At 44.3% G+C, this 22,924-nt stretch overlaps 1 protein-coding gene across 6 annotated transcripts in view; it reads left to right on the top strand.

The window, feature by feature from the left end:
- Positions 1-7,971: 7,971 nt before the first annotated feature.
- Positions 7,972-22,924, top strand: part of SETBP1 (SET binding protein 1) — a 267,117-nt gene continuing 252,164 nt past the window's right edge. For all 6 annotated transcript variants that reach the window (XM_071580211.1, XM_071580210.1, XM_071580209.1 and 3 more), the window contains exon 1: positions 7,972-8,916. The gene's annotated coding sequence lies outside the window, so the exon portion shown is untranslated. The remainder of the gene's footprint in view (positions 8,917-22,924) is intronic.

Here is a 22,924-nt window from a genome sequence, read left to right as displayed (position 1 = left end):
GTCACTGGATGGCTGCTTTCACCTAAGAGTAGCAAGGTTTTGCTTGATGCTATATGGCACCTCTGTTATGGGTCTAGGTGGACTAAATTTGGGCTCTGAAGTCTGGACTAGGCTGAAGCTGTCAGCTGACTTGAGCTGGGCTGAGCTAACAGCTGACCTCTTCTAGCCAGTAATTTTGTATTCCATACCACGTTATGACATCATCTCCAGGGAAGTAGGAACCAGTGTGGGAGTGGTTAAGGCAGTCGCTTCTCAGCCTTCCTCTTGAGAGGATGCACAATGCTGTCCCAGGGGGGATGGAGAGGACCAGGCCCACCACTGGCTCACAGGGTAACTCAGGAAAGTAAAATGTGTTGTTCTGGGTCTCTCCTTTCTGCTTGAGTTTGTCTCTCTGAGGAATAAGTTTTTTTCTTAAGTAATGTGTAGTTAAGACAGTAGAATTTGTGTGGGGAATTTGTTGTTGCAGACTTGAGTGTATATTTGTACTCTCTTCTAATTGTCTCTTCCTTTCTGTAAAAATATATGTAGTTTTAGTATAAACATGGTTTGAAGTGGGTTTTTTTTTCTTTCCCCTCTCTTTTCCTCCCTTTCCTTGGTGTTAGGAGGGAGGCTTTTCTCTCTGTGCTTGGCGGGGTTGGCAGTAGCTTATCTCAAACCAAGACAGTTAATGGTGCCGAAACCTGGGAGCGACAGAGGACCTTGACGGGTGTCCCAGAATCTTGGCAGGCTTCCCGGGAGGATTGTTGTAGAAACACAGATTGATAACTGCCTTGTGTAGGTACATCCAGAACAGAAAATGTAAACAACTCTCCCTTACTGCTGAATGCTCATTTTCACTGTTCCACTGTCTTTGTGAGTTCAAACAGCTCGACTGGTGCCTGCTGTGAATGTAGCCACTGCAGAAAAGAGAGGCCCATGTAAGCTGTTTGTGTGTGGCAAGACACGGCTGTTTGAGTTGAATCCCTGAGGACTCATCATGTGAATGCTGATGTGCCCAGGAGCCCAGCTGATGAGGAGCATCTCACCTGGACTGGCATGGGGAGGAGTTGTTCCTGGCTCAATGGGCCCATGGTGCCTCAGGCCACCTCTAGGTGGATAAAATCGAGGGGTGAATTTAACCATCAACACTATTCTTAAGGTTATCCACAGTCGTGAAGCGTGCTTGCCATTGTGAGACCCCAGTGAACGAGGAAAAGAGGAGCTGCAGAACCCCCTGCAGAGAACCCTACAGATGCGGCGCCCAGAGCCACCGCCCCAAGTGCTGAGCAACCCGCAGGAGTCAGAGCTGTCACTGGCGGGGCTGCCGCCAGGGCTGCGAGTGAGCCGGGGGAGGCTGTGAGCTGTGAGAGGCCGTGAGCCATGAGAGGCTGTGAGCCGTGAGAGGCTGCGAGCCATGAAAGGCTGCAAACCAAGCCAGGGCTGCAAGTTAGCCAGGGCTGCGAGCAAGCCATGGATGCTTCTGCCTCTGCTGCTTGCATGTGCTGCTGTCGGGGCTGCTTCTGAGGCTGCCAAAGCTGTTAGGACTGCTGCTAAGGGGGATGGGTCACATGGTGAACTGTAGTACTTCTGTGTGACCGAGGAGAAAGACATGAAGAGAAGCCTGCGTAAGCTGTTGATGTGTGGTGGGACACTGCGGTTTGAGTTGAATCTTTGAAAACCCGTCGTGTGAGTGCTGATGTGCCCAAGAGCCAAGCCGATGAAGAACATCACACCCTGGACTGGCTGGGCGAGGGTTGTTCCTGGCTCCATGGGCCTATGATGCCTTAGATCACCTGTAGGTGGATGAGGCCAAGGGGTGGATCTGACTGTGAACACTATCCTAACCCCAGTGGGAAACTAAAGACTCCTGAGGAGAGGATGGTAACCCCAGTGAAAGACATGAATCATCAGATAAGATGACCTGAGTTGAACTGCTTTGTTCCCATCTGAAATATCTACCCCATCCTATTGGACTCTTAGCCACATTATTGAGGGGTGGAAAACAGCCTTGGAAAAATAAAGAGTGTTTAAGCATGAGAACTTAAGATATGAGTGACATAATATGGTATGGAATAAGGGGTGGGGAATGTTATGGGTCTAGGTGGACTAAATTTGGACTCTGAAGTTCGGACTAGGCCAAAGCTGTCAGCTGACTTGAGCTGGGCTGAGCTAACAGCTGACCTCTTCTAGCCAGTAATTTTGTATTCCATACCACATTATGACATCATCTCCAGGGAAGTAGGAACGTGTGGGAGTGGTTATGGCAGTCGCTTCTCAGCCTTCCTCTTGGGAGGACGCATGATGTTGTCCCAGGGGGGATGGAGAGGACCAGGCCCACCACTGGCTCACAGGGTAACTCAGGAAAGTAAAATGTGTTGTTCTGGGTCTCTCCTTTCTACTTGCTTTTGTCTCTCTGGGGAATAAGTTTTTTTCTTAAGTAATGTGTAGTTAAGACAGTAGAATTTGTGTGTTCATTAAGAAGTGGGGAACTTGTTGTTGCAAACTTGTGTGAGTGTATATTTGTACTCTCTTCTACTTGTCTCTTCCTTTCTGTAAAAATATATGTAGTTTTAGTATAAATGTGATTTGAAGTGGTTTTTTTCTTTCCCCTCTCTTTCCCTCCCTTTCCCTGGTGTTAGGAGGGAGGCTTTTCTCTCTGTGCTTGAGGGGGTTGGCAGTTGCTTATCTCAAAACAAGACAACCTCTCCTAAGAAATGCACTGTGTACACATTGATGTCAGTCAGGCTTAGAGAGACATTTACATGATGCTTCTGTATATGGACTTCCAAGGTTACCAGGCTAGAAAGGACCATGCACCTAATCTGCCTTCAGCCCATCAGGGTCATCAGGGTTTCAGAGTGCCTTAAGCTAAAAGATAGTTCTCTTTCATTCAGTTAAATTCTGTTTCCAGAAAGGAATCCCAGACCAAATCCAAATTCCAGATTATATTGCACCCAAGCAATAAAACACTCAGACCAAAAGTGGTCCCCAAATCTCTTTGTGAGGTTTTTCAATTGTAACGTGTGGACAGAGTTAGAAGTTAGCTGGATTTACAGTGGTAGGGGTCACTTACACGGTTATGTAGGAAATGTTGAAGGGAGGATTGGTTCCAACTCTGCTCCTTTGTAAAATTAGAAACCTAAGTCTAGTCTCTTGGTACCATTTAATTTTCTCACCTTCAAGCATTTTTCCAGCTGTAATCAAATCTACTTCTGATAGCTAAATATAATTCTCAACCCTTGGCCTAAAAATAATTTTCTCCAGCCCACAGTAATTTTTGTCACTCTTTTCTATATCCTCTCTGATTTTGTCACCATGTTTTATATGTGGTTGCCAGACCCAAACAGTCTCTTGAGTTCAACCTTACCAGTGCCATACACCACAGGTTTCCTGGCTGCAGACCAAAGACTCACATTAGCACTTTCAGATTTGAGGGTCCAACTCAAAGGTGGCAATGCTGGTTTTGTCCAGTTTTTTGTTTTGTGTTTGCAAGTAGCATCTTCTTGAATAAAAATACATTTTGTCTGCCCAAGAAAGGCAGTATTTGTTATGTGAGGCTGCCCTGGACTGACATTCTTTGCTATTTCACTGACCATAATGTCATCTACAAATGTCATCAGGAGTAGTTTTATACTTCCAGATCACTGATGAACAGCGTAAGAGGAAACCTTAGTAACACTCTTCTTTGACCATAATTCTGCATTGACAATTGCTTTCAGAGATCTGTCAGTTAGGCAGTTTTAACTCATTTCATGTCTGCTCTTGTCCTGAACCCAATTGCTTTTGCTTGGCTAAAACATATCATCTAGGAAGACATCCAGTCTCCAAGCTGAAAATGTCATGAGGTGGTGATTTTTACCAATCGTCCTATTACATATCTGGAATGATTAATGGCTATGAACCTTGTATGTCTTCATTGTAATGTGATATTTTCTCTGAATTCAACTTCTAGTTATCAATTCCTTTTATGACTTTGCCTAGCTAGATTAAACAATTCTTTATATTCAGAATTCCCAAATAGATCCAGTATTTCCATTCACTCCCTATCCTAAATTTTGTAGCTTTCAATTACCTCCTGCCTGTCTGAGCTTCATTGACTGATGATTCTTTTCCGCTAATGTTTTGTGCTTCTTATTCCTGTTACTGCTTCTATGCTAGTTTATTAAGTCTTAGATATACATAAGTATGTACATGCAAGGCTATGTGTACATATAGATGCAAAATTGTAGTCTGTATTACAACTGTGATGGAAATTCACACTATAATAAAGCAATGATGCACATGAGAACCCAGGATAGGTTTTAACACTTATTAGTAATTAGTTTCTTTGAAATTATTTATGAGGTAAAAAAAAAAAATCATGCACTTACAAGATCAGAGTTACTTGTTTGCTCGGGAAAGACTGGGAAACAATCACAGATGTAAGAGCAGTGACAAACTGATGGATGTTGAAAGAGCTACAGGAGGCAAATATTCAAAGGTTTTCAAAAGGACTTGTGTGTCTGAGCAGCCTGAGCAAAGGGCAGGTCCTGGTCTTCTGCTGGTGTGTCAGCAAGTGCTGCATCACTGAGTGCTACAACTTTTGTGTGCAGAGAAATATTTAGACACTGGCTCCACAGGGGGAAGAAGGCTGAGAAAGATCTGATAGATAAGAAAATCTGGACTTGAACCTGAGCCTCCCATGTGGCCATCTCCCATGCTGTAACACAATGTTGCTAAGCTACCAAGGTTTTCTTCTAATTGTCCTGGTTGAGAAATAGGAGACAAAATCCTCTTCTTTTGTTTTTGGACAACAGCAAGCATGACTCAATCATTGTGATTCTAAAGAAGAATCTAAGACAAGGACATCAGTACTCTGTTATCAAAATAACATATAAGAGGCTTGTGGATACTGTGTGTGTTAATGCCCTAAACTCATGGAGAAACAGCCAAAACAGGGGGTTTATGTCTTCCAAATTCAGTGTTGCACTTGGTTTCCAATCCCTTGGCCCTGAATTTTGATACTTGCCTGTCATTGTTCACACAATGATGAAACTCAGTACCCCATTTCAGACGGATTTGTAAATAGAAAGGCAACTTTTAAAGATCACAATTATTTCTATTTTGAGGTAAATTTGTCCAAACACTTGGATTTCTACTCTCAAGAGAAAAAAAAAGTGGGAAGATTGAAATATATTCATATTTCCTCACCTGTCTTGGAATAAGAAGGCTCATCGCTTACCTTGCAGTGGGATGCAAATAACTGGCAAGAGTTGTATGTCTGAGATCTTACTTTTTCGTATGTATATATAAATTAAATAAATGATAGCTGGTATCTAGATAGATAGATAGATAGATAGATAGATAGATAGATAGATAGACAGACAGATAGATATCTTCTGTATAAAGATGCTATATAAAGAAGGCTGCTAGACATCTCAGACATTAAAACATATATGGAAAATGGTCTGCATTAAGCAATTTAAAGAATAGTAAATAGATACTACTAATGATTTGTCTGTATTTTGGTATCATATAAAGTTACCATTGTTTTACTGGGAGCCTTACAAGATCCATTTTTTTATCTTTCACATTGACTTACAAATCACCAAATAATTCTGCATAACTTTAATTTGTACCTTGAACCTAGAAAGCCTTATATACATATTTAACTCAATATGCTATTTATATAAAAATAACAGGCTCATGGCCTTCATTACAAAACATCTGCCTGTCTCATGCAGTCAAGGTTATGTGCAGACTATTAGACACAAATAAGAAGCTCATCTCAGGTCTGCTGGAGGAACCAAACCAACCTTATGAATGCCATCACATTTTTTAAGCAAAAGTAACAAACAGGAGGAAATTTCCTTTTTGAAATTATCCACTTACACTGTATGAACTTGTTGTCAAACAGCAGAGTCAGAGGGAGGAGATTTTTTTAAAAAAGGGAAAAATTTTCAAGATTTAGGAGACAAAACCACAAGTAAGAAAACCTTTGATGTCAACCCTGAATCACAATGATTTATGCACACGTGTCCTGCAAGGTGACCACTCAAACAGATGGGTCTTTTCCTGCTTATGAAATTCATCCTGATAGAGTTTGATGTCGACAACTACCCAGGTGTGATTTTTTTTTTTGGTGCACTTATACATAGGACAGGCCTAAAAATAAATTTAGGTCAATCAAAAACTTCCTTTAGTAGGTTTGAGTCTTTTTTACTACTATTTCTTTAAACCCTGTCATGTTTTCAAAGTAAGAATTAAATAAGTCAGTATCTCTTCTGCTTCCTAAAGTATAGTCAGTTTGCAACTATTTTTATGGGGTTCCTTAAATACATTTGTGTATGTGTATGTATACTCTCCACAACAATAGTAATACAAGATAAAAAGACCAAAGGCTCACAGAACACTTTTAATCCCAAACTTACTGAATATAAACAACACACTATTTTCTAGAAAAAAAATCCCAAAGTTTTGTGGGTTCTTGTTTTTTTGTTTTATTTTGTTTAGTTTTGTTTGTTTGCTTGTTTGTTTATGGGTTGTTGGTTTGTTGTTTGGTTTTTTTTAGTATTTAGTTCCATACTTTGGGTTTCTGCATTAATTCAATCAAGTCAATTATTTCATAACCATGTGTAACATTATTCCAAGGAGGAAGATGATGGTCAGTAGAGCTCTTTGATGCAGAGTTCACCTGCCAAAAGTTTTCAAAACCAGAATTCTTCACAGGAATTGTAACTGGCAGCTGTGCCAAGAAATGTTGAAACTGTTTCTTTTTTGTTTCTTTGGATACAAAATGACAAAATGTAGCTCCAGTTGGGTGATTTAATGCAAACAAACAAGCCTCCCTTCCATGTCAAAGTGCTGATTGGAAATGACAATTCTTGTTTGGTTTCACTCAGAAATGTCAACATTTTCAGTGTGATATTTCCCATTCAGAAGTTTTTACGTTGCATATTTATTTGGGATGGAGGTGGGGTTGATCTGTTGCTCATCATTTGGAGGGCTTTTTCTGTATTTTATTGATTTATTTCTTTTCCCCTGTTGATGGAGAGAAGTGTGAGAAAAGGACCATGAGAGAAGGACAGGCATGGCCTATTGTCTCTCAGAAAGGTCACAAAGTCACTCACGTAAATAAGTCTGCTCAGGGCTGGTGAGGGCTATGCTGGCATCTCATGGGCCACACAAAACTCTCCTACTCATCTGGGTTAGACTGGGACCAGTATTGTAAATCTGCTTCTGATAAGAAGACAGGTTGAGAGAGCTGGGGGCATTCAGTCTGGAGAGGGCAAGGCTCTGGGGAGACCTTATAGCCCGTTCTGAGCTTGGAGTGGGATAAACGGGATAAATACTCCTGCCCTGAAACTCACCTCCTCTGCCTTTTCTCCCCTGCCCCCATCAGTGCTGCTGTTGTGTCAGGTAGTGGCACTGTTGAGTACATTAACCCAAAGCTGAGCATTGCAGCCACACCGAGCGAGTGTCTGCATGTGTGTGTGTGCGTGTCCGCGCGCGCGCCTGATCATTACCATTTATTCCCCGCACTTCGCCCCCCACCTCCCCCCTCAAGTGCTGCAGGACTCCGGGAGCGAGAGATAGAAACAGAGGAAAGAGGGGGCCATCAGCCCCCCATATCTGCTTAACCAAATCACCGCCCCTTGCAGGGAGCGAGAGAAGAGGTGGGGGAACCAGACCAAAAAGACAAAATAAAAGACAGATAAAGGAAAAAATCCAGCGGGGAAGCAAAAAGCCGCCCCCAGGCGCACCCTTTCGCAGCGGGGAAGGGGATGCGAGTGTGTGTGTGTGTGCGCGCGTGTGTGTGCGTGTGTGTGCGTGTGTGTGTGTGTGTGTGTGTGTGTGTGTGTTGTGTGAGTGCGTGAGCACCGGCCCCGACCCCATCAGGAGAAGGGGGTGTTTTCCCTCCGCCTTCCCTTCGCCCTCCCCCGGCCCGGCGCGGGGCGGCGCGGGGGGAGCGCGGAGCGGAGCGGGGCGGGCGGCCGCAGCCCCGCAGCCCGCCGGAGCTCCGGCACCCGCTCCGGAGCCCAGGGAGCGCCGGGATAAAGGGAACAGCTTCCTTGCCGCCCAAGCAGCCCTTTTCTCCTGGCGGGGCTTTGCTCTTTTTCTTTCTCTTTTTTTTTTTTCTTCCATTTTTTTTTAAACTCCTCGCCGGGAAAAGCAAAACTGAAAACGCTTCCCCCCAACCTCGCCCCCTCGCAAAAGGCTCTCAAACAACCACCGACAACAAGCAGAAAGAAAAAGAGGCCCCCGCTCCAGCAAAACAAAACAAAAAAAATTAAAAAGAAGGAAAAGAGAAGAAATAGAGAGAGCCAGAGACAAGCTCCATCGATTTCAAATCCAGGATTTTATCCAACGCATTGAGGGTTTTTCTTTTTTATTATTTTTTTTCCCTTCTTACCCCCTCCTTTCTTTCACCACCACCCCCAACCTCCCCCTTCTCCTCCTACACACCCCCCTTTTTCCTTTTCATTTTATTTTGGATCCTGCTAAAATTAGCCGGGACTGCTCTGGGTGTTGCGTGTTAATTTGATTTACTCCGGGATTCCGGCTTTCCAAGGCGCCATTTTCCCCCCTTTCTCGCTCTATCTCGTTCTATTTATCTTTCTCTATCATTTATCTCCCGAGCTATCTCTCCGTCTGTCTGTCCGTCCATCTCCCTCTCCCCGGTGCCTTCCTCCTCCCCCCGCCCTCCTCCCTCTGCGCTCTGCGTGCGCTGCGCGGCCGGGCGCTCCCCTCATCCCCATCTGACAGATGAACACCGCCATGGGTTTGCCGCAACACAAGCAAAAGCACCTTTGGGGGCTGTGGCGAGGGATTGAAACCGGGATCTAAAAGAGAAGAGACAAGAAGGGGGGAAATCCGAGGAAGGAGGAGAAGGAGGAGGAAGAAAGAAGAAGAAGAGGAAGCTGCTAAGAAGCCCCCGCTGCCGTTTTGGGGATATGGGTTAGTAAAAGCAAAAAAAAAATAGCAACAAAAATCCTGAGGCATCGAGGAAAGGTCTGTTTTGATGATCGGGATTGCAGGAGGGTCGTACCCCTCTCTCCTTTTCCTTCTCCCCCCTCCCCCCCCTCCACGTTTTTTCCTCCCTCCGCATGCAAAAGTTAATGTCGTCCTTTTTTTTTTCATGTTGTGACTTTGCAATGGCGCGGAAAAGGCTTTATTTATTTTTTGGGTCGGAGGGAATGTTCTTCCTCTATGATATGCATGCGAATCCTTCTCTCCCCTCGGACCCCTTCTCTCCCCACGTTTTGTGCCCCTTTGGGGGGGGGGAGGGAAGGCGTGTGTGTTTGTGTGTGGTTGCGGGGAGGGTGGCGGTGGTGGTGGTGTGCTGTGTGTAAGACCGTGCTACTGGGAAGGGGTTGGAATTTTTTTAGGAGTTTGCATAATGTATTTGCCCCCCTCCATTATGTTCCCCCACTCCTTTTGTAGCCCATATACGTTTATATGTGAAGGTGGCACCTATGTGTGTGCCCGTGGAAACTAGAGGGGGGGACACGACCCACCCCGCTTCGTAAATTGCAGGTTAAGTGGAGCTAGAGAGCAACACTGTAACCTTATGGGGATTTGTGTGTGGTGTGCGTGTGAGTGTGTGTGAGCGGGGGGCTCCGCGGCGGTGCCCGGGAGGTTAAAGGGGGGGCGCCGCTGCCACGGGGTGGCCCCGGCTTGTTTTGACATTGGAAAGGACACGCAGCACCGAAAAGGGGTGATTTCGAGGAACAACGATGTGTATGTTGGGGGCGTCAATTAGCAAAGCAGACCCCCACCCCCCGCTCAGTGGCTTAATGCTGGTTGTTAATAAGCCGGTGATTGCTGCCCCCAGGACCCCGGTGGCTGGTTTTCCCCCGACAAGGGATGGAAGTGGAGTTGAGCTGTGGACGGGCTGAATATCGCCGATGTTATCGGGGAGGTGGTGTTTTGGGGAAGAGGGGTAGAAGACAGGCGGCAGCCGCGGGCGGCTATTGTCAACCCCAGCCCTGGCGCAAGGCTCCTGCCCACCACCGGGCACTCACACTCGCACTCGCTCTCATACTCGCACTCACAACCCCTTCCTCACCGGGTTTTCCAGACGGGCACTGGGAAATTGGGTCCCTCTCCCGCCCTTGTTTCCCGGGGTTTGAGTGTGTGTCACTGTGTGTGTGTCAGTGCGAGTGTGTCCGTATGTTTGCATCCCAACATCCTTCCATCCCACCCGGGCACCGTGGCCCCCGCTCTGCCCCTGCCTGCTGTATTTATGTCTCCAAAAAGCAGTTGAGAGAAGGATTTCCGATTCGTTTCCGCTTCAAATAAACGGCCCCGATAATCCCGGGCCTGACGCCTGATGCTCAAAGGGCACTTGGCCGCCGGGAGCCCAACCCGGGAAGGCGGGGGGGGGACAGAGTACACCCGGCTCGGCCACCCTGCGATGGGCAGGACCCCCAGTTCTCGGGAGGGATTGATGGGGATGCTTCAAGCGTGAGGGGATGCGCATGGGGGATGCACGGAGAGATGCTAGGGGAGCACCCACCCATTCTGGTACCGTGGGGTGGCGGTGTCCCCGCAGTAGCCGGGGAGTCGGGCTAACCCAGCCGGGTTCTGGGAGGAGCGGGAGCTGGAGGGAAGAGGTTAGGGGAACCTGGCAGGCTGTTCTCCCCGCATACAGAGGTGTTTCATTAGTCACGGGCCCGCGGTGGTCATGCTCCGTGCTGGAGAGGACCTGCTATGTGTCCTTCTACAACCGTCTGTCACACGGGAAAGGATGTGTGGGGTGAGTGAAGCACAGAACCAGGCAGTGCTCTGCTGTCAGAGAGCATCTGAGCCTCCTGGTATTGATGGAATTGCTCCAGGAGGCGAGGGTTGCTGGCAAATCCGGTCCTGCGTGGAATATTATGGGCCCAAATGGGAACAATTACTGATTTGACAGTCCCTGCATCCAGGACTAACTTGGTGCAGGCTACAGAACTGGTATAATCAGGTGTCTAGTGACAGGCAGTAACAGCATGAACCTCAGGAAACAAGTGGACCTTTAATCATAGACAGCAAAAAATATGACTTTCAGGGAATTACAGAATTATTTGGTTGGAAAGGACCTTAAAGCTCATCTTGTTACAGCTCCCTTGCCATCTCATTCCAACTATCTGGTCCTACCAAGGCAGGGACACCTTTCATTAGACTAGATTGCTCCAAGCCCAATCCAGCCTGGCCTTGAACACTTCCAGGAATGGGACATGTTCATGGGAAAATGTGAAAGTGGCTACTTCATGCACAGCTTTCTGCACTTCCTTAGCCTTTGCTGAGATTACTTCCCTCCTCAGAAGCTCCTTTCACTCAAAGGAGAAACTTTTTTCATCTCCATTTTTTTTTTAGCCAAGAGGAGAAAAACCCCTCCACACAATGGAGTTGTACTTTAATCTCTGCTCTTAGTTCAGAAGGGTTATGTAAAAAGAAGGGGGGGAAAGAAAAAAAAAAAGGCATAAACACTCAGTGAATGGAGACTTCTCTTCCATCTCTTATTGGCTTTGACTTTTTTTTTTTAAGCTTCTCAGACTCAAAGTTTTAATTGAAACCAGAAGTCTATTGAGAACAAACTGAGCCAAGAAAACCTCTGTTTTCTCTGCAACTACGGATGGGGAATAAATAATTTTTAGCCGATGTTATTTCAAGTTGTTTGAGTTTTTTTGATTCCTGCCAAAAAGCCCAGCATAGATTATTAACACATTATCATTTTAGGAGGACACACTCTTTGAAATGCAATAAAATGGTGTGTTAGGTTTGTGCAGAGTCATAAACTATGCTATTGTTAGCAAACAAAAAAAAAACAGTGGCCATGATTTATTATTAATAATGATCTTAACTGAACTGTTTAGTTCAATTTGATATTACTGAGTTTATCTACTAAGATTGCTCAGTATTGTTTCCAATACTTTGATTAAGTTGGGAACTGTTCTTGTTTAACAACTGCTATTGCCTTGTGCTTAATTAACTCAGGGAGTTAAATGCTTAAAAAGGTTCAAGCATCATTTTTTGGCTTCTGATGCTGCTTAATCTCCTCCTCTTTTTTGACCCATCTTTTGAGCTGCTTTTCTCCAGCACACACATCTCTTAGGTGCAAGTGCCAGCTTACCAACAGGACTCTTGTTTTCCATTACGAGATTTGTCTAATCCCAGTTTCAGTGACTTTTTTTTTTTTGCCCTCTCAGTAGGGCTCAATTGCTCACACATAATCTTTCCCTTCTGTTTTCTTTCCCCTTTGGACAACACCCTCCAGGACTGAAAAACTCTTGCCTTGTGCCTTGAGACTTGCAATTACACAGCAATTTTGACTCTTGACCCAACTAGTAGCAAGAAAGGCTATTGTCTAATGAACCACGTAAAAACAGTTCTGGGATCTAACAGATTGCTGTGATGGAAATGAAAGCTGTCCCAGTGAACTGATGACTGATTTGCTTAACCATATGCCTAGGCAGTTTTCCTTGCTTCCCATTAACTATCCATCTCCAGAGTGTCTGTGATCTGTTGGTCTGTGATGATGTTGAAAGGCAGCATTAATAACTGCCAAAATGTGCTCCATGGAGCACATAGGGCCAGGTTTTAAGCCGTGTTCAGAAAATGCAGAATTTCATTTTTGCCCAACAAAGCATGTAGGGATGTAGAATTTTGGCCATGTAACTGCTATGATTTCAGTATGGTTTTGGTGATGAATAAGAGCAGAAAATCTGTGCATAAAAATCTTAGAATGATAGAGTCATACAGCAGTTTGGGTTGGAAGGGACCTTAAAGCTAATCTGCCACGGGCAGGGACACCTTTCACTAGAACAGGCTTCTCCCAAGCCCCATCCAACCTGGCCTTGTAAACTTCCAGGGATGGGGCAATCACAATTTCTCTGGGCATTCTGGTCCAGTGCTTCACCATCCTCACACCCAAAAATTTTTTCCTGATACAGGTGACCTATAAAATAAGAGCTAATTAGATGAAATTCATGGTAGGATCTAGCCTCATTGCTGGGGAGTCCAGACACTCTTAGCCCAGCACCAATCCAAGGTTTAGAGCTTGTCCAAAGCCTAGCAAGAAAGGCCAGAGTTGGTGGGACAATCTTAGTGTAGAAGGTTCCCAGTGTTTTGCTACAGGGCTTGAGGTTTCTATTACAACTGTTTTTGCTGCTATCATAGGTTCTGTTCTTATTACTTTCTCTCTTTCCAACTTGATAAAAAAGAGTTTTTTCTTCTGTTATTCTTCTTGAGGAAATAAAATTACTTAAGCTTTTAGGAAATTGTCACCTTGATCCTACGTTTTAGCCTGGGGGGACTGTCAGATCTGAAAGCGATTTCCAAACTTTCAAGGTTGGGATTGCTTTGCCTTCTGATATGGGCATGAAATCAGTTTGCAAGCTTGTGTGGTTAGCAACACATAGAGACTGTTTCTTTCTCCTTCTCCCAACGTGTAGACTTCACTTGATGTAGCTGCAAATGTTCATTACATTTTTGGACCTGTTTAGCAGTTAGCTAAATGCTGGGACCAAGCACAGCTCTGCAACAGGCACCTGGATTCTGAATTTGCATTTAACTGGTCATAGAGAGTACAAAGAGAGAGAGATAAACAGCTGGGAGAGAAAAGGAAGACAAAATAATCCCTTAAATTGAGTAAAACCAATCAGAGAATAAGTCAGCTTTTCTTTCAAAGTTGAGGAAATGTGTGAAGGAAGTAGTGAGTGGTAATTTCTGTTTAGCAGCTCTTGAGAGAGTGCAGAGTTAGGGGCTATTTTGTTCTTTTGGAGTTGGATTTACTTTGAAAAATACATTGTCCAAACGCAATGATGAGTTTTTACTGTAAGCTGTGGGATGACTGGGTATGAAAAGCAATCTTCTGACATTATTTCATTTAAGCTTTCGTCATCTTTTATGTCTCTCCAAAAGAGATACCAAACACCCTGAGGATTTGATCCAAACTTGATTATGGCCTTTACAGCTCTAGTTTACTTCCAAGTCCATCTGGGGATTTTTGCTAGGTCTCAGGACTCTGTAGCTCTGTGGTCCTTGCCTGGCTGCCTGCCCAGCAGACCCCTGTGCCATTACCAGTGTGTGACAGTGACCCTGTTGACTTTGGATATAAAAGGGAAGGTGGTGAGTCTGAAGCACAGGTGACCAAAGAGGAAGGTCAGAAAGTACTATGAATACAGTCCCTGGAATTGCTCACAGATCCCTGGGTCAGATTTTCTCATGAGTAGGGGCAGTAGTGGGTCTTGTGTAATTGTCCATCCAGCACTGCGATTTTACAGGGAAAATTGGAGTTATGTAGATGGTAAGAATGAGGTTGAGTTACCTACCCCATGTAGGACTGTGAAGTCTAATGCACTTTTTTGAAAGCGAGCACAATGGGTGGAAAAGACATGCAGGAGGAGACCAATTTCCATGCAACATGAGGTCAGAAGATGGTGGCAAGGCTCTGACCTGCCCTGGCGAGCACCAGAGCATGAGGTGGCCCAAGGCTTGGCTCTTTGCTATATTGGGATTCAGATGCTTAGCAAAGAGAGGAGCTGGAATTGGCAAAATACTATTCCGGGGTGACTTATTTAGCTTCTCACTGCCTCTGAAGGAGTAAATTTCTGTTTCTGTATGGGATATGGCCCAGTCCTGGTCAGATAAGGGCTCTGTGAATGTGATAGCAATGAGAGTAGTTTCCTCTACTGCTCTATGGTATAACCTGTAATAGCGCTTGGGAAAGCTTTTCAGAAGAATGTGAGGCAAGTAAGCATGGGGTAACCCAGGACTCACTCAAATACCTCAAAATTAGAGATGGGTTAAAGATCGGAAGCCTGAGGTTTTAAGTTACTTTGAAATTTTTGTTAGCCTTAACCTTTAAAAGTGAAAGATATATATGTATACAATGAATCACTGTTTCTGTCCTGGCATTTTAGCAGATGGAGAAGTTGGTTTTAAGATGGAAGGGAGAAAATGATGATCAGAGGTCAAGCTACAAGGCGTTACAGTCATGTCTTTCCTCCATATGAATCCACATATCCTGAACATCCTACTGATGTGATTTCTAAGACTTGGACACTGGCCTAACTTCCCTCTATGTTTCGAGACCCAGCATATTCTGGAGTGATGCTGTGATCCATGCCTACCACTCCTCAAGGCTTGCTACATTCTTGGCTTTGGAGAATGCAGGGGGGTTTCCACCAAAACTCCTCTGAAATCCTATTAGTTTGTTAGACAAGGAAATCCTTCCTGTAGTTTTTCTTTCTCTGTTTCCCTCTTTCTTTTTTTTTTTTCCTTTTTTCTCTTGAAAGCCTTCCTATGGACTCCTACAGTGGGGATTCAATAGAATTCTGCAAGGGGAATAATTCTCTGCTGAATTCCTCAGTTCTTTTTCAGAAGGGATCAGAGCCATGAAGCTTAACTGGGGGAGTTTAGTAAGTGTTTGAACAGGATTGTACACATGTATAGTGTTGTAGCAGGCATCTGGGCAAAGTGTTACTATACATGTCCATTGTCCATAATGTTGCAAACCAAATTAAAATATTAACCCAAACATTCACATCCTTGTCATTTCCATAAAGTTGAAAAATGTCATGCTTTCCCTTTGTTTTATGACAATTTTCTTCATGAAAATTTGAGTAAATCTCTCCACCTATCAATTGTTACTTTTTTTTTTAATTTGTTTGGAAAAAGTGAGTGTGGGGGAAGAAGAGGAAACACTTTCCCTTTTAAAATTATTCTAACCACAAGCTTTCAAAGAGGACAGAAGTCTGTATTTTATGAATATAGGATTTCTTGAGGGCCTCTGTCATCTTTTGGTATGTGAGTGGGACAAAAACTGGAGGTTATGGTTTCTGATGCTGTGAGAGATTAAATGTCATTGTAAGCATCCTGAAATCAATGGTGTTCTTGTCGTCTGTTGGCTGTCCCAACAAATCCTGTTGGATAAGTGTCATAAATGGCATTTTTTTCAGTGTTGGGTACATCAGAGTTGTGTCACTGGAGGTAGTTACAGGAACATGAGTCCTGCTCCTTCCCATTGATCATCAGAGTCAAAGTCACATCTGGTTTTAAGACATGCTGTCTTTCAAGTGTGACTGTGAGGCTAGAACATTATCTTCATCCTTAGCTCAATGAACAGACCTCCCAGGGCCCTTAAGGAAAACCTTTGAAAATAAATAGCGTGAGCAACAATTAAGACAACAATAAGCTGCAGTGTGGTCTTAGGTAGGAACTAAGAACCTTTTAAAACCCACACCCACCCACCTCCAGCTGGAGGACAGCAGTATGGATACCTCAGTTCAGGGATCTCTTGACCCACCAGAGCCCACAGACCAAATTTTGCTTGTCTGGGACCTAAGTGAAGAATTCAGATTAAGAGATAGAGATCCACAGGTCATCAGTGAAGAGAAGTGGCATCCATGGCTGACTTGACCTTAGGTTCACCCAAATTCTGACCCCATCCCAAACTTTAACATCCTCCTGGAGTCGGTGGTGTTACTAGTATTACAAGTGACAGAATGAAAGGAAATGGCTTCAAGTTGCCCCAGGGGAGGTTTAGATTAGGTATCAGGAATAAATTCTTTCCTGGATGGTTGGTCAGACATTGGAACAGGCTGCCCAGGAAGTGTTAGAATCATGATCCTTGGAAGCATTCAGTAAATGTGCGGATGCAGCCACTGGGGACACGGTTTAGTCGTGGGCTTGGCAGTGCTGGGTTAATGGTTGGAGTCAATGATCTTAGAGAGCTTTTCCAACCTTAATGATTCCATGATTCGAAAGGAGTAACAATCCAAAGTCCGTGTCCTGCTTGAATAGGGATGTGAGTGGTGAATGTGGTGCTTCCGCCCGTTTGCTGCCTCAGAGGGAGTCCGATGTGTGCAAAGAGCACAGTGAGGTAATTGAGCTCAAGAGGCCTTTCAGGCATGCAGATACTCAGCGAGCTTTTATCTCCTTCTGACTCAACTTCACCCAGCACTTCTGTAACCACTTCTTCCTCAGCCTCATTAGAGGCAAAGGTACTTCTTTCCTTTGCCCACAGTAGCTGTCAGTTATCTTGCCTCTATTCCTGGCCTCGGGTCTTCCCACCAGCATGCTCCCTACTAATGGCTTTATGCCTCTTGATTCTGTCCCAGCACCATGGGCTGCTCTTTACCCTGTGTGCACCCAGCTACATCCATTTGTGTCCTATGCTGCTTTTGACTTCTCATTTTTCTTTTTCTGTCAGTAAGGATTTAAGGGCATTTCTTGTATTGCTGGTCTCAACACTCTCTTTTCCCTCAAAGTCAAAAGACTGATGCATTCTGCAGGACAAAGCAACATTAATGCCTTCCTCCAAATACCCCAAACTATTGCCCTTCTTATTGTATGCCCTCTAGACACACTGTTTGCTCCCAGTCCCCTGTTGATGTTGGGGATACCAGTACCTTGTATGGCACTAAGGAAGACACCACTGCTTACTCAGCATGGAAATAGAGTGCAATCCTGGATGGACAAAATCCAACTTTTCTTACTCCTAACATAATTTTAAGCATTCAGAATGGAATAACTTGGGATGTGTTATTTGTACAGACTCCAGACTGGGCACAGGATAGACTCTGGAATGAAGCCTTTTTCGTCCTCGTACCATCACTTATGGCTCTGAGGAATGTATGCTGAGCCAAGACTTTTTGCATTTCCTATCAGATGTATTGTTTGATTTTATTTATTTCTTTGTTTTTCCCGAAGGAAAGGAAAGCTTGTGCATTTGGCACTTGTGCAAACACAAATGAAATAATACAGAAGGTGGGGGGGAATGAGAAAGGAGGAGTCCTGTAGCAGCAACAGTAAATAAAAACAAAACTCTTGTTAATGATTTATACAGAGAAATAATATTCCACACATTTTATGAGGCAGAGGGAAATGTTTGATCAGAGGGAGAAGGAGAGATTATTGCCCTGCCATGACGGTGTTAGAAGGAAGCTACTGTGTCTCATGGCAGCTTTCCAAGAGCAGAGTCAATCTAGGAAAGTTTGGTAACACAGATGATGGAATTGTACGGGGTTTTACTTTCTGTGGCTGATCTCTGTGCCAACAACCTTTCCCTAAATACCCATAAAACTTTCCATTTGTAGCCTAGAGTAGCTGCTGCTACCTCCAGGGTGGTGTTCTTGGCAAGAGCTGGCTGAAATGGAGTAAGCATTTAAGTCCCCTTCTGTGCATATTGACACTTCCCCCAAAGACTTTTATGGCTGTTGTTAATGGAGTAAGATTTACCTTTGCAATGGCGTACACTGCTGCACCCAGCAGAGTGCTTGGGGTGGTCTCTTGGGTCATCCCAGGATTCACCTTTGATTATACATCATGCCAAGAATGATGATGGTTAGTCTGGGAGCTCAGCAACCTAGTGTTGACCTGACTTAGGCAAATTTCCTGGCTTGGCTTTTTGTGTTGTAATGAGCTGAAGCACAATTGGCATCTCTTTCTGCTGTGTTGTGTCCTGGAGGCCTAATCTTCACAAGGATGATGGGCAAAAGTGACATGCCAACTCTTGATGTCATTAAGATCAAACACCACTCCTTGATTTCCCAGAGAAGTTGTGAATACCTGGAAGTGTTCAAGGCCAGGCTTGGTAGTGCTTGGAGCAACCTGGTCTAATGAGAAGTGTTCCTGCCTGTGGCAGGGGGTTGTAATAAGATGGTTGTTCAGGTCACCTCCAACCCATGCCACTTTTTGTTGTTTGTCTTGGAGGGCACAAGTATTAGGACATTCGTCTGTTAGAGATCAGAAATCTCTGTCAGGAGGTATACACATGTCTGGTGACCGTACTGCCTTCCCCAACAACCAGACACAGCTTTAGGTTGTGAGTGGGTAGATTTACAAAACCTTGGCACAGTTCTCAAGCAGGAGCTTGTATAAGTCCTTGGGCAACATGATGGGCATCTCTCCTCCTGCAGATGGGTGCTTTGCTATGCTGGCTGTTGCCGCAGCTGTACCTTGGGCAGTATTGCTTTTATGGGCCTCATGATTTATGGCTGTGTCAGTTGTTTAATCATTCAGCTGGCCCTCCTGTCAGCCCTGTATGATAGTTAGTTACTTACATAGAAAGGTGACTATCTGATCTAATTATAACGTCTCAAACCTAATTATGGAGCTAGATATGATTCCATAATCTCCTCTTAATGTCTCTATGTTGAGAAGATAGATACACATGTGTGTAATGTGCACACTTACGTGCCTCTGTAATTATGGATATACTTGGACTCTCATTTATTTCTGTCTCTTTGTCTTGGGGAGAATGCTTGCAGCTTCATCTGGCTGTGAGGGATGTTTGGTTTACCATGTCTTTTTCTCTCCCTTGTGACTTTTCCTGGCTGCCTTTGCCAGGCTTGGGCACACTGAGGCAGAGCCATCAGTCATTGTTGCTCAAGAGGTGCAGAAGGCTGGTAGCATTTGGACTCAGGACAAACTTATGGAAACAAGTGAAGGTTACATTTCTGCTGTTGTTCTGGCAACTGCCATTAACCCTTGCTCCTTGTTTTCATGTGGATAGACCACATCTGGCATGGCTTGAATCCCGTCCTTTCAGAGAAAGTCCTCATATGATCCAAGAAAAATCAGAGGCAGAGGTGGGAGGATTGGAACAAAAGCAGAGTTGGAGCCAGGGTTACAATGCAGAGACGGATCCACTTTCTTCTTCTAATTCAACTTATTAATGAATCACATGCCTTAGCTATTTTTAGAGTTAATTTCTGGAGGCATTCACATATGGTCATATGATTTGCAATTATTATTAGCTGAGGATCCCATGTTTTATTTGTTGTACACCCATACTTATTTTATACATGTTTATATTCAGGTATATTTTATAGATGGGATTATAGCAGCATGTTTAAAATTGTCATGCAGTGGAGAGACCAATCTGCCCAGCACTGGAGATGGAGGCCAAATAATACATCACAGAAGCACAGAATGTCTGGGCTTGCAAGTGCCTCTGGAGATCATCCAGCCCACCACACTACTCAGCACAGGTTCACCTAGGGCAGGATTATCAGGGTTGTGCCTGGTTGGAATTCACAATCATAAAATAACTTTAGTTGGAAGGGACTCACATGGATCACTGAGTCCAGATCCTGCCCCTGCATAGGACAGCCCAACAATTCTACCATGTGCTTGAAAGCATTGCCCAAAAACTTCTTGAACTCAGACAGGTTTGGTACTGTGACCACCATCTGGGTGAAGAATCTTTTTCTAAATAACCAACTTAAACCTCCTTTGAGAGACCACCAGACCACCTCTAATTCTTTATGAAGAGATGACATTTTGCTTGAAGGGAAAGTTCTTCTGCCTTGTTTCTGTCCTCATCGACACAAGGCAGGTGAAAGAGAGAGGATGTTTCTTATGTGATCTATAGTGTGGACAGAAAATAACTGTCATAGTCATTATTTGAGTTCCCTCCCAAAGCTGGATTTTTCTTTCAGAGTATCATGGCCCCAGGAAGCAACTAACTGTGGTCCAAAGATGTGATAAATCTAGCTCGAGGGCTCTTAGCAGTGGTTTAAATAAACTACTGGTACATTATACTGATCCATATAAACTCAAACACCTTGTTCAAATTTGTTCAAAAAGTTTTGTGGACTTTGTATTGTGTCGTATTATGTCACTTGTCTGTACCATGCTGGCTTTATGGCTCACAAGTTTTGCCCATGCTCTGGAACTGCCTTTAAGTTGTCATGAAGAAAGTTCTAAGCCTGATATTGTGAGCCATCCCATTCCATAGAATTGTGATCAGACACCTGTTCATGATCTCCATCAAAGTCATGCTGCTGGCTATCTGACAGCACATGAACAGAGACCACAACCAAGCATGAAATGCCTAACATTTTTCATAAACAATAATAAAGAAATAGGCTGGGACATTTTTGTACTCACAGTGTGGGTTAACAAAGTCCAGGGCAGCTTGCTACATGCCAGGCTGTTGGGTTTTTAAGTCCCTTGATGAATTCTAAAGTTTCACTGACACGTCTAATAAAAGCAGGTTTCTGACCAAAACTTTCCCTCAGGTGTAATGTGGGTTGTCCATTGCCCTTTGCCCCAGAGGCAGCTGCATTTCAACAGTGGCATATATAATCATGGAAGCAACCTGGGAGCCTTTGGAGTGAAAAGTGATATCTCATCATTAAATACTGCTGTATAGTTTCCAGTGCTTTTTAGTGAATGGTTTTAGAAAGACTGAGTGTAAAGGAGTTTCCAGGATTTCTGATATTTTGCAGAGATTAGGGATTTAAGTGTACGCCCCATGAGAGAATGTGACTTCCAAAGGCAACCTGATAGACACGGAGCTAGAAAAGATGTGACCTCCACTTTGTATTCACTGTGACACTCTCAGACTTGTGCCTCAGTTTCGCCTCACTTGAAACCGTTAAATAGATTTTTTTTCATCATAAGTCATTTTTTTTTCATAGACTCCTAAATGCAGGTCTCAGTAGCTACAGTGGTATTAGTGTAGAAGGGATTTGGGCAGCATCTCAGAATATTGCTCCCAGGTCCCTGCTGGTGTTGCTGGTACCTGAGCAGTTCAAAGGAACAGCGAAAACACTGGGCAGTTGAACCTGTCTTGCTTGCACGCGTCAAACCAGTGTTTGCTTGTGACTAATGTAGTTGCTCTCTCACTTGGAATAACAGAGCCATGAATGTTGGAAAAGACCTCCAAGACTGAGTCCAAGCCTAGCGAAAAAGCCATGCCAAATATTACGTCCAGTTTCATTTCATGGAGAATCCCAAGCAGGTGGATTTCTCCCCACCTCCGATGTGCTCTCACCTCTGTTTTTGTCCTCAGCAAATTTTCACTTTAATCACGTTTATAGCCCTGGCATCTGAACACTTAGTGGCATGAGCAGTTGCCTGAGGCAGGAGAAGGGAGCATACTGAAAACGCTTAATAGAAGACATCCAGTATGACCCAAAGGAGCTGATAAGAAACCTGAGCACTGGTAGCAAGGCTGAGCGTTTGATTATTTCTGAGTACTTATCAGAGGAAGCGTGAATCTCTCCCTAATTAAGAGCTAATGCCAACTTCTGTGAAATTTGTTGTCATTCACCTGTGAATTATCCTCCTCAAATTTAACTTGACTGCAGGAAGCCTGCTAGCATTAACAGTTTCCTCTGTAAGCTTAATTTGGATGTCTCTGTAGCTGCTTATTGAACAGGATTTGATGCTGAAGAGCATCGGAAGCCTGGAAGGGCAGCTTCCAGGTGGCATCCCCCATGCCTTGGGTGTTTAAAATAGAAATAGGGCTCTTCCAACAGTAGGACAAGGAGGAATGGCTTTAAACCAGCAGAGAGTAGGTTTAGTTTGGATATTAGGAAGAAATTCTTCCCTGAGATGGTGATGAGGCCCTGGCACATGTTGCCCACAGAAGCTGTGGCTGCCACATCCCTGAAGTGTCCAAGGCCAGGCTGGACAGGGCTTGGAGCAACCTGGAGTAGTGGGAGGCGTCCCTGCCCATGGAAAGGGGTGGAACTGGATGAGCTTTAAGGTTCCTTCCAACCCAAACCACTCTATGATTCTATGATTCTGCTTACAGGCACCCTGGAGAGTGGAGTTAGGGAGGTTTTCAATAGAGGTTACACGTTCAGAAGCCTGAAGTGCTGTTTCTAATTAGTCAAAGCACAGGTAGCCTGCCCAAACTAGAAAGACGAGTATGATGTCCCTGCACTCAAGTCATTTAACTATTAACCCTGGAGGAGAGTAAGGAGCTACTTAAAACAATGACCCAGTTAATTCTGTGTGCAGCCTTTGAGCACAGGGTTATTTGTTGCTACCTGTGGGTCTGGTGTTATCATCATCTGCAAGCTCTTGGCAGAACAGGAAGCCAGTATTTTTAAGCTGGATTTTAAGGTGGATTTGGCATGAACTCATCTGACATGGTTACAGTGCAATTACTTTATTCATCTGTTGCTTGTTTATGCTGACCTGGAGGCACATGGTCAAGCAGGGATGAGCGTTTGGACATTAC

Source organism: Pithys albifrons, chromosome Z (assembly GCF_047495875.1).
Source record: "Pithys albifrons albifrons isolate INPA30051 chromosome Z, PitAlb_v1, whole genome shotgun sequence".
Taxonomy (NCBI): domain Eukaryota; kingdom Metazoa; phylum Chordata; class Aves; order Passeriformes; family Thamnophilidae; genus Pithys; species Pithys albifrons.
The sequence above is the reverse complement of the archived record's forward strand: the minus strand, read 5'-3'. Positions and strand labels throughout refer to the sequence as shown.